This window comes from Perca fluviatilis, chromosome 11 (assembly GCF_010015445.1).
Source record: "Perca fluviatilis chromosome 11, GENO_Pfluv_1.0, whole genome shotgun sequence".
NCBI classification, from domain to species: Eukaryota; Metazoa; Chordata; class Actinopteri; order Perciformes; family Percidae; genus Perca; species Perca fluviatilis.
In genome coordinates, this window is record NC_053122.1 from 32,051,503 (window position 1) to 32,064,336 (window position 12,834).

Here is a 12,834-nt window from a genome sequence, read left to right on the forward strand (position 1 = left end):
ATAATTTCATGAAAAAAAGAATGTCCTCCCAAAATAAGATCTCCACTATTTGAAATATTTGAATACTCTGATGGCTGGCATTAAAGTGAAACTAATTATGGAAAAGCACTATTGGCTATCTAAATCCATTTGCATACACAAAAAAAATCATTATAGAGGAGCTATTCTTGAGGTTTTGAAAGCTAAACAATGACCACCATTTTAGAAGTAAACTTTAAAACATTTGCTTAATGGCAGCTGGTGAGGAGTAAAATGTCCTCGCCATGCCCTTTGTTACCCAACTACCAACAAGTAATGATGATTAACTGAAAATAAATACTCAATGACCATAATAACCTTTTCACATTTTACAGGGTGACAAAACGAGGTGTAATTTTCAGAAAGCCTTAATTTTTTCTGTCTTAAAAGGCAGACTGGGTTCAGTGAGCATACATAACCTTTTCAGAAATGCACTGCTTCATATTCAGACAGTTATACTTGCTGTACAACTACAGTCTTTAACTGCTGACCATTGAACTGCTCAGCTGCAGCACCTGAGTGATTGGCTGTGGGGGTCATGGTATGCCAATGGGCTTGTTGGAGATGAGCCAGGTGTGTGCAGAATTGGTCACCGGCGATCACAGCCCAATGCATGCCGGTTACATTTGTGTCTGACTTGTTCTCAACTTGTTCACGACTTGCTCTGACGTCATGCAAACGTGGGCAATGATAACCTCACGGCGGCTGCAGTTTTTAGAGCCAGGCGCCGCAGTTGCTTTCCACCATAGATATGGAACAATAGATATGACATGATGTCATAACTGATGGCATAACTGTCCGCCATCTTACCTGGGTACTTTACAATTGCCACCTATGGGCAGAAACTTTATTATGAGCTGTGCAGCACATGTTGCTTTACCAAAAGGACCAAAGTGACTAGGGAGGCTGGCATCACTTCTCGCACATCAATATAGAGTAGATGTAGATAGAGAGATTTACATATGGGTCAACTAAAACGGCAAAAAGGTCAGTGAACTACGTAACTTTACTGTTAGCTACCAATGGACCAGCTGCATTCTAACTCAAGTCAAAGTAACTGATAGCGCTCAATGACATTGATTTGTTAGCAAAACAGATAATTTATGACCAGCAAATATTGTTTTGTTAGCTACGCTAACTTAGCTCAAATGTAAGGTTTAATTAACATTATAACAAAGTTATTGCTATAACCCTAACTTTGACATTTGACCGGCGTCATTTCCACGCAAAGCTCGACATTTATCAATATGGACGTGAGCGGAGGCTACGATCAATCTACGCAAGTTTTTGAGTCAGTGTGGACTTGCGGTGCAGCATATAATCAGTTTAACAGGAGAAGGAGAAGTCATCAGTTGATCACCTACCAGCAATGGCAGATCTGTCTCTTTTGGAAGACCTCTATGCGCCGGTACAACAGTGCACATGTACGCACATGGGCAACGGTGGAGCGCTCCATCGGATTGATTAAAGGCAGATGGCTCTGTCTTGCATCAATTGGGGGGTATGGGGCACTCTACCATACACGGCAGAAAAAGTCTGCAAAATTGTTTTAGCCTGTGGGGTTCTGCACAACATCGCGCAGGAAAACAGGGTGCCATAAATGTAGTGATGGAGCCAGATGACCCAATGCCCAGAGAGCAGTGTCCAGCACAGCCCCAACTGGGAGTTATAGGAAGGAGACAGGATATTATTCCTCGCTTTTAAAAGGTATAGTGTTATATTTGGCAATGATACTCAATACAGGAAACATGACGATGGACAACATTTTTATTTATTCTTCAGGTTTTCATTTCTCTTTTAAAGTGTCGTTAAGGGCCACAAGTGAACGATTTACTTCTACCATTGACCAACATATTTCGGCTTGCTGTAAGGAGACAGAGTCGGGGTGCTGGTCCAGCACGGGGGGCGGAGGACTCGTGCTCTCCTTCACAGCTCACGGTTGCCTGGCTCTGACTCATGAAAAAGACATGAGTAAAATAAAAGACACTGCATAAACTCTGCTACTGTGTGTTTATTTAAATATAGGTACACTATGTAGGCCTAAGAGATTGCAATATAAGCTTGTATATTACTATTAGGACTATAGCATACATATGTCAAAGATGTCTAAATTAAATAAACTTCAGCTGGAGTCCAATTTACTATGGCAACACTGTTGACTGCATCAGTGATCTCTTTCCATTCCGCATTCTTTCTACAGCTTTTAATACCAGTTTTCAGGCTACCAAATAGTACACGCGTTAGTGCAAATAAACCTGAGATATCAGGGTTTCAATCTCCACCTCTGAAAAGTACTGCTTCTTGGCCAGATTATGTCTCGCCATGTCGTAAATTGTAGTGGCGAGGCCTCAAAACCGAGAATACATTGTGGTGTGATATTTAAATTACGATTGTGTCCAGCCGTTGCATTTATCAATGTACGACCATTCTTACGCTCTGATTGGTGTGATATGAGCGTTTCATGAATCACACATATATATCACTCATATCTGCGCTGGTTTCTACGTTAGGTTGATAAATGAGGGTCATTATACCTATATTGTGGCCACGAAATAGGTATAACATGCGCACGAAATACTAATTTGTGGCCACGGAATACTAATTTGTGTGTTTGTTTTAATATCATGCCCATGAATTACCTGGACACCGGTAGAAGCAGGAAGATTTACATGTGCGTAAGGTGAGTGTCTTTTCTTATTCTGTTATCATCAATATGTTGTTGCACATTTAATCATGCGGTTATTTTTATTTCATATTTTGTTTCAACGGGCAGCCTTAATACCTGCTGACGTTTCACGGCACTTACCAACTTTATCCCATTACTATCTTAAACGTTTTGTTAGTATGGGGCCATAAGCCATGTTTGTTTATGTCTAGGAGCTGGTGAGTTGTGTAAATAATAAACTTTGAAATTGTTTAATGTGTCAAATTACGAATAATGAAGAATAATGTTAATGAAGCCTGGCAGGGCAAAACTATGGAGCAGGAGAACCAAATCTCCTAAAAAGAATAAATAAAAAGATTTAAAAAAAGATAGGCTGTAGAGTAATATTGAGTGGCTTCTGTTATACCTCGTTTATAAGTTTGCGTTATGCTTCTTCTCAAAGATTGAATAACATATTTGTCCAAAACGTTTGAATTTTCACTGTAGGGTATTGTGAGTATAATATGTATAATATGTATGAATATTTTTCCAATTAGTAGTGCTATTAGTTAGCCTAGTGCGCCTCTAATAAGTACAGTATATGGTACTATTATTTTTGATTTCCTGTGGTTTACAGGTGAACGCATGGATGCTCGGCTGCGAGAATTTTTGAAGGAGCGCGAAATTGAAGAGGATGTGATCCAGAAACTAGAAGATGAAAATGTAAGCCACTGCATTTGCTGTGTATGCTTTTGTCAAGTATGTATGTTAAGAACATGGTCACACTAGAACAGGCACACTGAATGTGCAATGCAAATTGGGCCATCCTTTCAAGGCTATGTCAAAGACTCTCTGGAACTGAGGGGACACCTAGAGCTCTACAAAAGAGATCATCTAAGTGGGCAGGAAATGCAAATTCCAAACGGAAAGTGAGGCGGGTTGAGGTTGGCTGGATGGATTTCGATGTGAAAGAGCAAAGGTACAAACAGGTGAAGTCTGTAAGGGGTGGAGGAACCAGGCATCTCTCTGTTGACAAAGATGAAAAAGTGGCAGATATCAAAGTTATCAAGATGGCTGAAAATCTTTTCTTCCCCAATGGCCTTTCCAAAAAAAACTCTTTCCCACTATTCAACTCATATTGAGAGCTCCCAGATACATGTTAAGATATCCAATAGAGTAGAAGAGTTGTATAACAAAAACAAGTTCAAAATTCTTTATTTGTGCATCAAAAAGAAAACAGGACAGCAGTAGTAGAGGAGGATGATCTCACAATAACCTAGCTCCCAGTGATAAATCTCACTGAACATGTACAGAAACAGGCTGTTGAGGATCTGTTGGTGGATGAAACTAATTATGGAGCTTCCTCAAGTGAAGACTTGGAACTGAATGACACATTACCGTGGGATGGTCTGCTAACTCTGGGTTCTGAGGCAGTTATTATCATAAGTGGGGATGACAGGTTGGATGTAACTGTGGATGAACCAAACCTTGAAACACCAGACAAAGAGGATGATGTACCTTATCAAACAGTGGATGAGTTACTGTCTGATCCGGTGCTTGCAGGGGAGGCCGATGTTCCAGCACAAGCACTTCCTGAACCTTCTCCTGTAACGCTGATGTAAGAAGAGGTCACTGTCTCAGTGACTTGATCAGTGCCTTCAAGGACTCAAACATTCTTACAACTGAGGTCAACATCAAAATGCATTTACCAAATGGAGAGCTTGAACAGTGTGAAGGAATTGGTATTTTGCAAGACTGCCTGACAGAATTTTGGATGGATTTCTATGACAGCTGCACACTGAGGGTTGAGGTTAAAGTCCCCTTCATCAGATATAACTTTCAGTGTAAATAATGGCAGACTGTAGCTAGAGTGTTTGTACTAGGGTAGAAACAAGCTGGTTACTTCCCAGTGCATGCAATACCATTTCTGGAAGAGGTATTGTATAGCTCAACAACCAGTAGTTTCAAGGATTCCCTTTTGCTGTATGTATCACAAGAGGAAAGAGCTGTCCTGTTGAAGGCTTTGGAGGACTTTCATTAAGTGGACACAGATGAACTTCTCAATGTAAGTCCCTAACAAGGACACACTGCTCCCTGTTTTAGCACAGATAGGACACAAAGTAATCATCAAGGCCCCAATGTATTCTATTAAGTGTTGGCGTCCTGTTGTGGGCTGTATAGCTAGTTTACTGCCACCAGAGGGTTTTCATCATTACATTGCACAAAAAAAACAACTGCAAAAACAGTGAAGCAGCTGCTAAACTTCCCAGAGGACATGACAACATCCCAATCAACAGTTTCACAGTATCTGAAAAGGTACTCTACATCGGGTGAATTACTAATATTCTCACAAGCTCAATGTGGGTAATGGATGTGGTGTAGGTAATAATACAAACAATAACACAAAGGATGTGACAGCTCCTTGCTGGACTGGTTGGTGTTGTTATTTTAGCTCTTTAGTTCTGTGAGCCTTTTATGTGGGGCATTTTATTTCATCTGATTTGAAAGTGGTTGCTGTGTTCTTTCACATTCAAACGGTTAAAGGGATAGTTCAGTTTTTTTTGAGGTGGGGTTATATGAAGTATTTATCTCTAGTCAGTGTTTACCTGCAGTAGACAGTGCTCAGCACTTTCACAGTTTGTAGATGCAGAGCATAGTGCAGGAACAGAAACAGAGCAGAACACTGCTATGGACAGAAACCACAACACGGCAACAAAAAACATACTGTATTTAAGCCACCTAAAAGAACCCCCCCAAAAATCATCAGTTTAACTGGCTATATTTGGAATATTTTCAGCTTCACCTGGTCATAAAACAGCTGTTTCTTTTAACAGGAAAGCTCCTGTATTGTGTAAGCTCATTTGTACCTTCTGCATACTATTACTCCAGTTAGTGTTAAAAGAAACAGATGTTTTAGCATTTCGTGGCCACAAATTAATATTTTTCAAATATTTTTTTTGGATGTCATGTCTGCGGCCCCATAGTTTACCACATCTAATGTTAGCTAACCCAAAATTAGCTGCCTTCTCCAATCAGTTGTCATATATCAACATCACTTGTTGTCATCTTACCTCATGCCTTTACATGACTTTCTTTCAGTAAACTCACTACCAAGTCGTGAGTCGTGACTTGAAGTCGTAACTTACAGGCTAAAAATGATGTCTGGGACGCAGCATTAATATTAATGGACAGAGCATGTGTGACGTCACCCACTGATTTGTGCAGAGCTTCTCTGAGTCATCAAGTTTGCCGTTACGGGCGCTGCCATCTTGTTTGCATTAAAAACGGATGTGACGATTTTTAGACGAGAGGGTGGTTATTTCTTGTTGTGCGGTGGGCTGTGCCAATAGACAGGGTAAAGCCAATATATCTTTTTATCGGATACCGTTTGATAGGGAGAGAAGGCAGCGATGAGTTGCTGCTATCAGCCGAAAGGTCTGGCAACCCTCCAAGTACTCCAGGATTTGCAGCGAGCATTTTTTACAAGGTTACAGATAAGAAGATGGCTAGATATTACAATTATGTGTGGTTACTACTGATCATATACACTCCGTGATTTACTGCATTGATTAATGTGTGGTAGATAATTAATGACTGCACTTCCCAGAGCTGGGATGCGTTTAGGCATCAATTAGAAAGTTGCATTGGCACACCCAGTGAACAACGGTATGTGGGTAGCCACGACCAACCATGTCCTCTAAAAACATAGGCTACGTGTTATATAAATCTTTACTTAAGTAAAGAATAAATGTTAATACAAAATAAACCCTAGATTGATGTCTCACCTTTGCCATTATGAGGTACCTCCCCTCGCCGTGAGCGTAGCATCGCGTACATGTAACCCAGCTAGCTATAAAGAACTGGTAAGCATCCAGACTTTTAAAAGCTTTGAGATCAGCACCAGTGTATGGGGATACCCCGTTTACCACATAGCGGTACAGATCATGTGGACTGAAGTCAGGCAGACTCTGCGATTTAATGAGGTCCGTGAAAACGGAGGAAGGAAGAAGGTAAGGGTCGGTATTCAATCATGCGATCTCCAACTTCTCCAAATACCGCTCTTTGTGAGCACCTACCAGATACCCTACCTCGACCAATAATGGCATGACAACTTGTTAGAAGAAGCCACAAAAAAGAAGATATTATTATTATTATTATTATTACAGTTTATTTAGTGTTATTTATTTAAAACTGATTGAAACTAATGAAACTTTCTGCTTGTCTACTACACTGTTTAGCTTGTGCTTCCGGTGATTCTGCCATCCGTCATAGTCATCCGTCGTCACGTGGTCGTGGTCGTGGTCGTGGTCACGTGGTCGTGGTCACGTGGTCGTGGTCACGTGGTCGTGGTCACGTGTTTGCAAAGGGTAAATACACCCACCTGCATCGGCAACCTGACCACAGCTGCTGCTAACAAAGTTAGCTCAGCTACATAAATCAAGGTAAGCTTAACAGCTAAGTGTAAAAGTAATCTTAGTAACTCACTCGTGTCCACAGTTATATTACATATATAAGGAGTAACACTGTAATACTGTATGTGTATGTGATGTTACCGTGTAAACTGTCTAACGTTAGCCAGAAAAATGAGGATTGTCACTGCCGTTAATTAACGTTATCTAATTATTAGAAACTGTATAATGCAGGTTAGACTTTAGTAACCGTAATAACGATAAGAACAATAACGTTTTATCATAGACATATTAACGTTATAGTCTTGCTAACTGCTGGCGCATTTTCCCTTGACATGCTGTTCAATATAGCCAGCAGATGGAAATTAACTTTTTTTTAAACTAGGTTAATGTTACACCACAGAACAGTTATTAATGTGTATTATTCTCACAGTTAAATGAAGTACAGTTCAACGTTATGCTATTATGTGTTAATATTTTAACTATATGCAGGCCTCAAATATGTAAGAGTCATTCTTCTCTTTCAGAAAGTTATTTTGTGTGCTGGCATCTCCACCTACACAATGCCCCAGAATAGTTACTTTTCTATTGCAATTTAATGTTAAACACGTTTTAGCAGACTTTTTGTAAAACTAAGCCAAGGGAATCATGCATTTTTAGATAGGTGTGTGAAATTAAGAGTACTGCTGTTCATTTTGCATTTCTCACTATTACAATGTGTTTTTCCACCCAGCCACAGTCTGGATCATTGTGGACAGCTGCGTGGAACCAAGAGAGCGAGCGACAGAGACCATGAGAACAACCTTGGTCTGAATAGATTCTACATCCGTTGGTTAAAGGTCCCATGGCATGAACATTTCACTTCATGAGGTTTTTTAACATTAATATGCCAGCCCCCAGCCTGCCTATAGTCCCCCACTGGCTAGAAATGGCGATAGGTGTAAACCGAGCCCTGGGTATCCTGCTCTGCCTTTTGAGAAAATGAAAGCTCAGATGGGCTGATCTGGAATCTTCTCCTTATGAGGTCATAAGGAGCAAGGTTACCTCCCCTTTCTCTGTTTTACCCGCCCAGAGAATTTGGCCCACCAATGAGAGAGAGACATCATGGCTTTCAAACGAGCAAAGTTGCAGTTGGTCAAGGCCACACCCCCACCCTCCACCTTGCCCCCCCTCTCCTTCTCAATAGCTACAGACACAGAAATGGCACATACTAAGGAAAGCTCATTGTGGGACTGGCTCTAGTGGCTGTAATTCTGCACCAAGGCTGAATTTTGGTAAAGAGACTTCAGATACAGTATTAGGGGACCATTAAGGTCTATATAAAAGCATCCAAAGAGCACCATGTCATGGGACCTTTAAGCAGGGTAGTCTGAGATGTAGAGCTTTTTTCCTTCTTCAACCAGTCCCTATAAGCAGTGCTTAATTTGTAAAGTGGGAGGTCCTGGAGCGCAGGGGGGGAGGGGGGGTGGATCCGGCAACTCAAAACGGGGGTTGGAGGTAACGAAAAAAAAAAAAAAATTACACTGCCTACGTAGCTTCTCTGACTAAAAAAAACAAAACAACGCTGTGTGTACATCAGGGCAATGTTTATTTTTATTTCAGAACACGCACTGCATCGGTGCGAAATGTAAAAAAAAAGAAAAAATACACTGCAACAATCATTTTCACAAGCAGCAATTATCCATCCGACTATTAAATTAACCAAGAAACCCACGGTGGTCTGCACATTCTTGATCGGCAGAAGCGGTTTTTGCTTGTTTGGGATCCGACTGGCCAGCGTATTTCAAAAAGTTAAGCAAACTTTGTTGTCTTTTTGACATTTTTCCCTTGACTGAAACGAGGCTATAACTGCAATCTCAACCAGCACAAGCGCTTGTGTCACTAGAAGTGCAGCACCGCGCTGTTGAAGTGTCTCCCCTCCCTCCGTCCCTCTCCCCCCTCTGTCTTACCCTGAAAATTCACCTCAAAACGCATTGAAAATGCAAACACAAGATTTTTGTGGAACTTCAATGGGGAATAAAGACTAACAAGACAGATAACAACATTGAACACTACACAAACAGTAGTTTATGTTTTTCATTTAGGCGATTCATTTTTCCTGGTGACAGGAGGTGCCGGATCCAATAAAAAAGGTTCCGGATCCAACGTTGGAGGTGCCGGACATGTTCCGGCATGTTCCGGCACAAATTAAGCCAGAGATGTCCTTGTCCTTCTCCTTAACATAAATACACTTTAGAACTGTTTCTTCACCCAAGCTGTGAGTCTGCTACATATAAAATGTAGTAAATTTGGAAAAACAAAACAAAACTTGTAGTTAATTGAAAATGCACTAGCTAGTGTTTATTAGTGCTCACGGCAGATCATATTTCCCTGTACTACACCTTGAAAACACAGCACAGAGTTGTTTCCCCTCTACTCCTCTGGATGGAAACAAACTGTTGTTGGTTTTGTGATTCTATTCTACGTGAATTCGCGAGATCTCATGGGTCCTCGTGACTTCAGCTGTCAGTCATGGCAGCAGCTGTACCGCAACAAATCCGGACCTGGCGGGTATTGACGGACGGCGGAGCACGGAGCCGTTCCGCAGCGGAGCCGTTCCACAGCCGTTCCACAGCCGTTCCTTATTAGGAGTTAAAAACAGGTTAATGTTACCAGCACCGGTGGGACCTTTGTGCATACTTAGGGCCCTATCTTGCACCCAGCGCAATTGGCTTTGTACACCAACGCATGCATATATCCTATTTTGCACCCAACGCACAGCGGACTTTTTCCTCCACAGACTCACGTCGGTAAATTAGGGAATGAATTTGCACTCCTGGGGGCGTTTCAGCAAAAAGAGGAGGTGTGTTCCGGCGCAAACGTTCCCTAGTGCTACTTTGCAGTTTCAGAAAACATTTCTGCCACTGACCAGGAAAAACCTAGTCTAAAGTCAGTGGCGCGTTATTCAGATGCTATTTTAGGCGCGCATGCTTGGCCGTAATGTAGAGTGTGCACACCGCGCATACACTTTGCTTCTCTCAGCTCACGGATTCAGCAGTTCCCATTTTTGCAAACCATACATAAATACAAGGAAAAATATGACCTTGTTTTACACAACATTTCCATGAATCATGGATGTGTTGATGACATAAATGAGGAAATATTAGAGGACTTAAGGAGATGTGATGTTGAACTGCATGTGCCGATGCCACTTAACCCAAATGCCCCAGCAGCAGCACGGGAGAGAAGAGACACAAGAGCTGCATCGTCTATAGTGAGGTAATCTTGGTCTAATGTTAGACTACATTGCAAAAATATCTCCATGCATTCATAACCTTGTGATTCAGTGAGAGTGAGCCCAAAACATTGGAAAGTATGTTTTGTGACATTTCTTTATTTACCTTTTTTTTGTCAAAAAGAAAAATCAATAGCAAACGTCGGTCTCCTTGGCTGTGAACCGCGGAATGTGAGTTAACGTTCTGATTGGTTTATTGCACGTTACGCCCAAACCACACCTATGAGTAATGTAGCCACTTCAGACCAACCCATTTTAGATTTGCGAGATTTGCATTTTAGATTTGAGATCTGCCCACACAGCTACTTGCGTTTGGTGTTTGATACTTGCGTTTCAGATTGTTAAAATAGGGCCTATAGACTCTTAATACATTTTAATAATCTATTTTTACAGTGTATGTTTGTATAGCCACAGTTTTTAGTTAGCCCGCTAGCTTGGTTAGCAAAGTGCAACCGTAATTCCCTCTAACGAAAAACAGGCTTGGTTAGCAAAGTGCAACCGTAATTCCCTCTAACGAAAAACAGGCTTAAAACTAAATGTAACATTACTTACCGGAAAACTATAAAGCCGACTCCTTGAGTGTCTTGTAGTTCAACTGAACGCTGAATAAGCCATTTTGGGGGACCAAAATGTTCGAATTAACTAGTGAAAACAGTGTAAGATGGTCAAACAAGAACACGCACACAACCAGCCGCTGTCATGATTGACATGTCGCAAACTGTCAATCACAAAGTATCCACGCCCCAAAACATACCCTTGTCTATTTTAAAATCAATCAGACAATTATTCAAAAAAATTAACATCAATCTGTATTGAAATAGACTTAAAACTAGCGATTGAGACCATAAACTATTCATGAAAATGTTTACTGAGGTAATAAATCAAGTGAGAAGCGAGTCATTTTGCCATAGACTTCTATAGAAACCGACCTCCTTTTTGCAACTGCACATGTCGCCCCCTGCTGGAATTTAGATAGAATGCAGGTTTAAGTCACTTCCGCATTTGACTCATTTCGCCGAACCGGATGCTCTGTTCATTCATTTTACAGTCAGTGGTTCAGAATCATCAACATGTTGACAAACTTTTTATTGTTTTTGAATTAGAGGGATTTTAATTGCTATTTGTATGATTTAAAGGCTTATTCTGCACAGAAAACATGTTGTGTGGCTGATAGTGATGTTAAGAAGTCAGAGAGACTAAATCTGTTCAGATTAGGGATAATCTACAGTCTGTTGTTTAGTAACATCAGCAACAGATCGCATGTAGAGCATTTTGACAGCTACTCTGTCATATAAAAACAACTGGAGACTGTGTCCAAGCTGATATATGGGTCTGATAACATTTTATTAAATCAGAATCAGACCTAACAGGATGTGAGGGTTTCTGTGACTTCCTGGCTGAAGGCTAAACTGTCTGACTTGACCATGGATTTTTGTCACCGCCCCCGGCTGCCGCCGCATGCTCTCGTCTACTTTTCAGGCGAGGCGCAGAGGCCCGTTCCAGAAAGCAGGTTTAGTGAAAACTAGTTGGTTAACCCTGAGATGAGGGAAACTCTGGGTTTTCCGTTCCAGAAAGAGAGGTAACTTAACCTCGGAGTCAGTTACTATGGTAACTGAGCCTGTGAACCTAACCTGGTCGGGAGCAGGTTTTCTTCAAGAAACCTCGAGTTTCTCTCAGTCTCCTCCCACTGAGAGGGAGGAGAAACTCATTCCTCATTCATTCATTCAGTCTGTATCAGGCGCATTTTAATGCAGTTTTATCTGCATGAATAAAAAAACGTATTGGTTTATATTTGGCAGATTATAAAACGTTTTTTCTCAAACATGTCACGTCCTTTTTCGACGATCCCATTGATGAAAAAGCTGTATTAATTCACAGAGAGTTTACGTCGGTATTGAGTCCCAACTATATATATATATATATATATATATATATATATATATATATATATATATATATATATATATATATATATATATATTTTCATTTCCACATAACCGATTTGGGAGGTATTTTTATCACAGTCCATTAGATATGTAGATACCTTATCCGTCCTCATATCACTAACATCAACCATTGTGGACAGGCTTTAACATCCCAGCAGATTCTTTGTATCGCATTACGTTTTTGCCAAACGGCAGTTTTCTTAACAACAGTGTAGCGGATCATACTGTAGGCTAATAGTAGGCTAAGCCACTGTATGCAGAGCAATCAGAAAAGTGTGACTCGGCTCTGGTACGTTTTTAAACTTTTTTGTAGTGTTCCCTGGACAGTAGAGCCCATAAAAGAAATACATCATTATACATTATAGTTCTGTTAATTATCGTGGTGCGCAGCCTCAGAATGGGATTAGTATAGTTTACTTTTTCGCCCGCGAGATTGCACCTAAATGAAATTATAGGTGTAGGCCTAATACAATTCCAGTTTTCACCAGTAATATTATAAGTTAACTGTGATTAAATATGAAATTAATACACTGTGAATGTGTA

At 40.7% G+C, this 12,834-nt stretch overlaps 1 long non-coding RNA gene across 1 annotated transcript; it reads left to right on the forward strand.

Moving 5' to 3' along the window:
- The first annotated feature begins 4,552 nt into the window (after window positions 1-4,552).
- Window positions 4,553-7,871, forward strand: LOC120567918. Its single transcript, XR_005640633.1, has 3 exons — window positions 4,553-4,727; window positions 6,901-7,104; window positions 7,805-7,871. It is a non-coding gene; the product is annotated as an uncharacterized LOC120567918 (long non-coding RNA).
- Window positions 7,872-12,834: the final 4,963 nt, after the last annotated feature.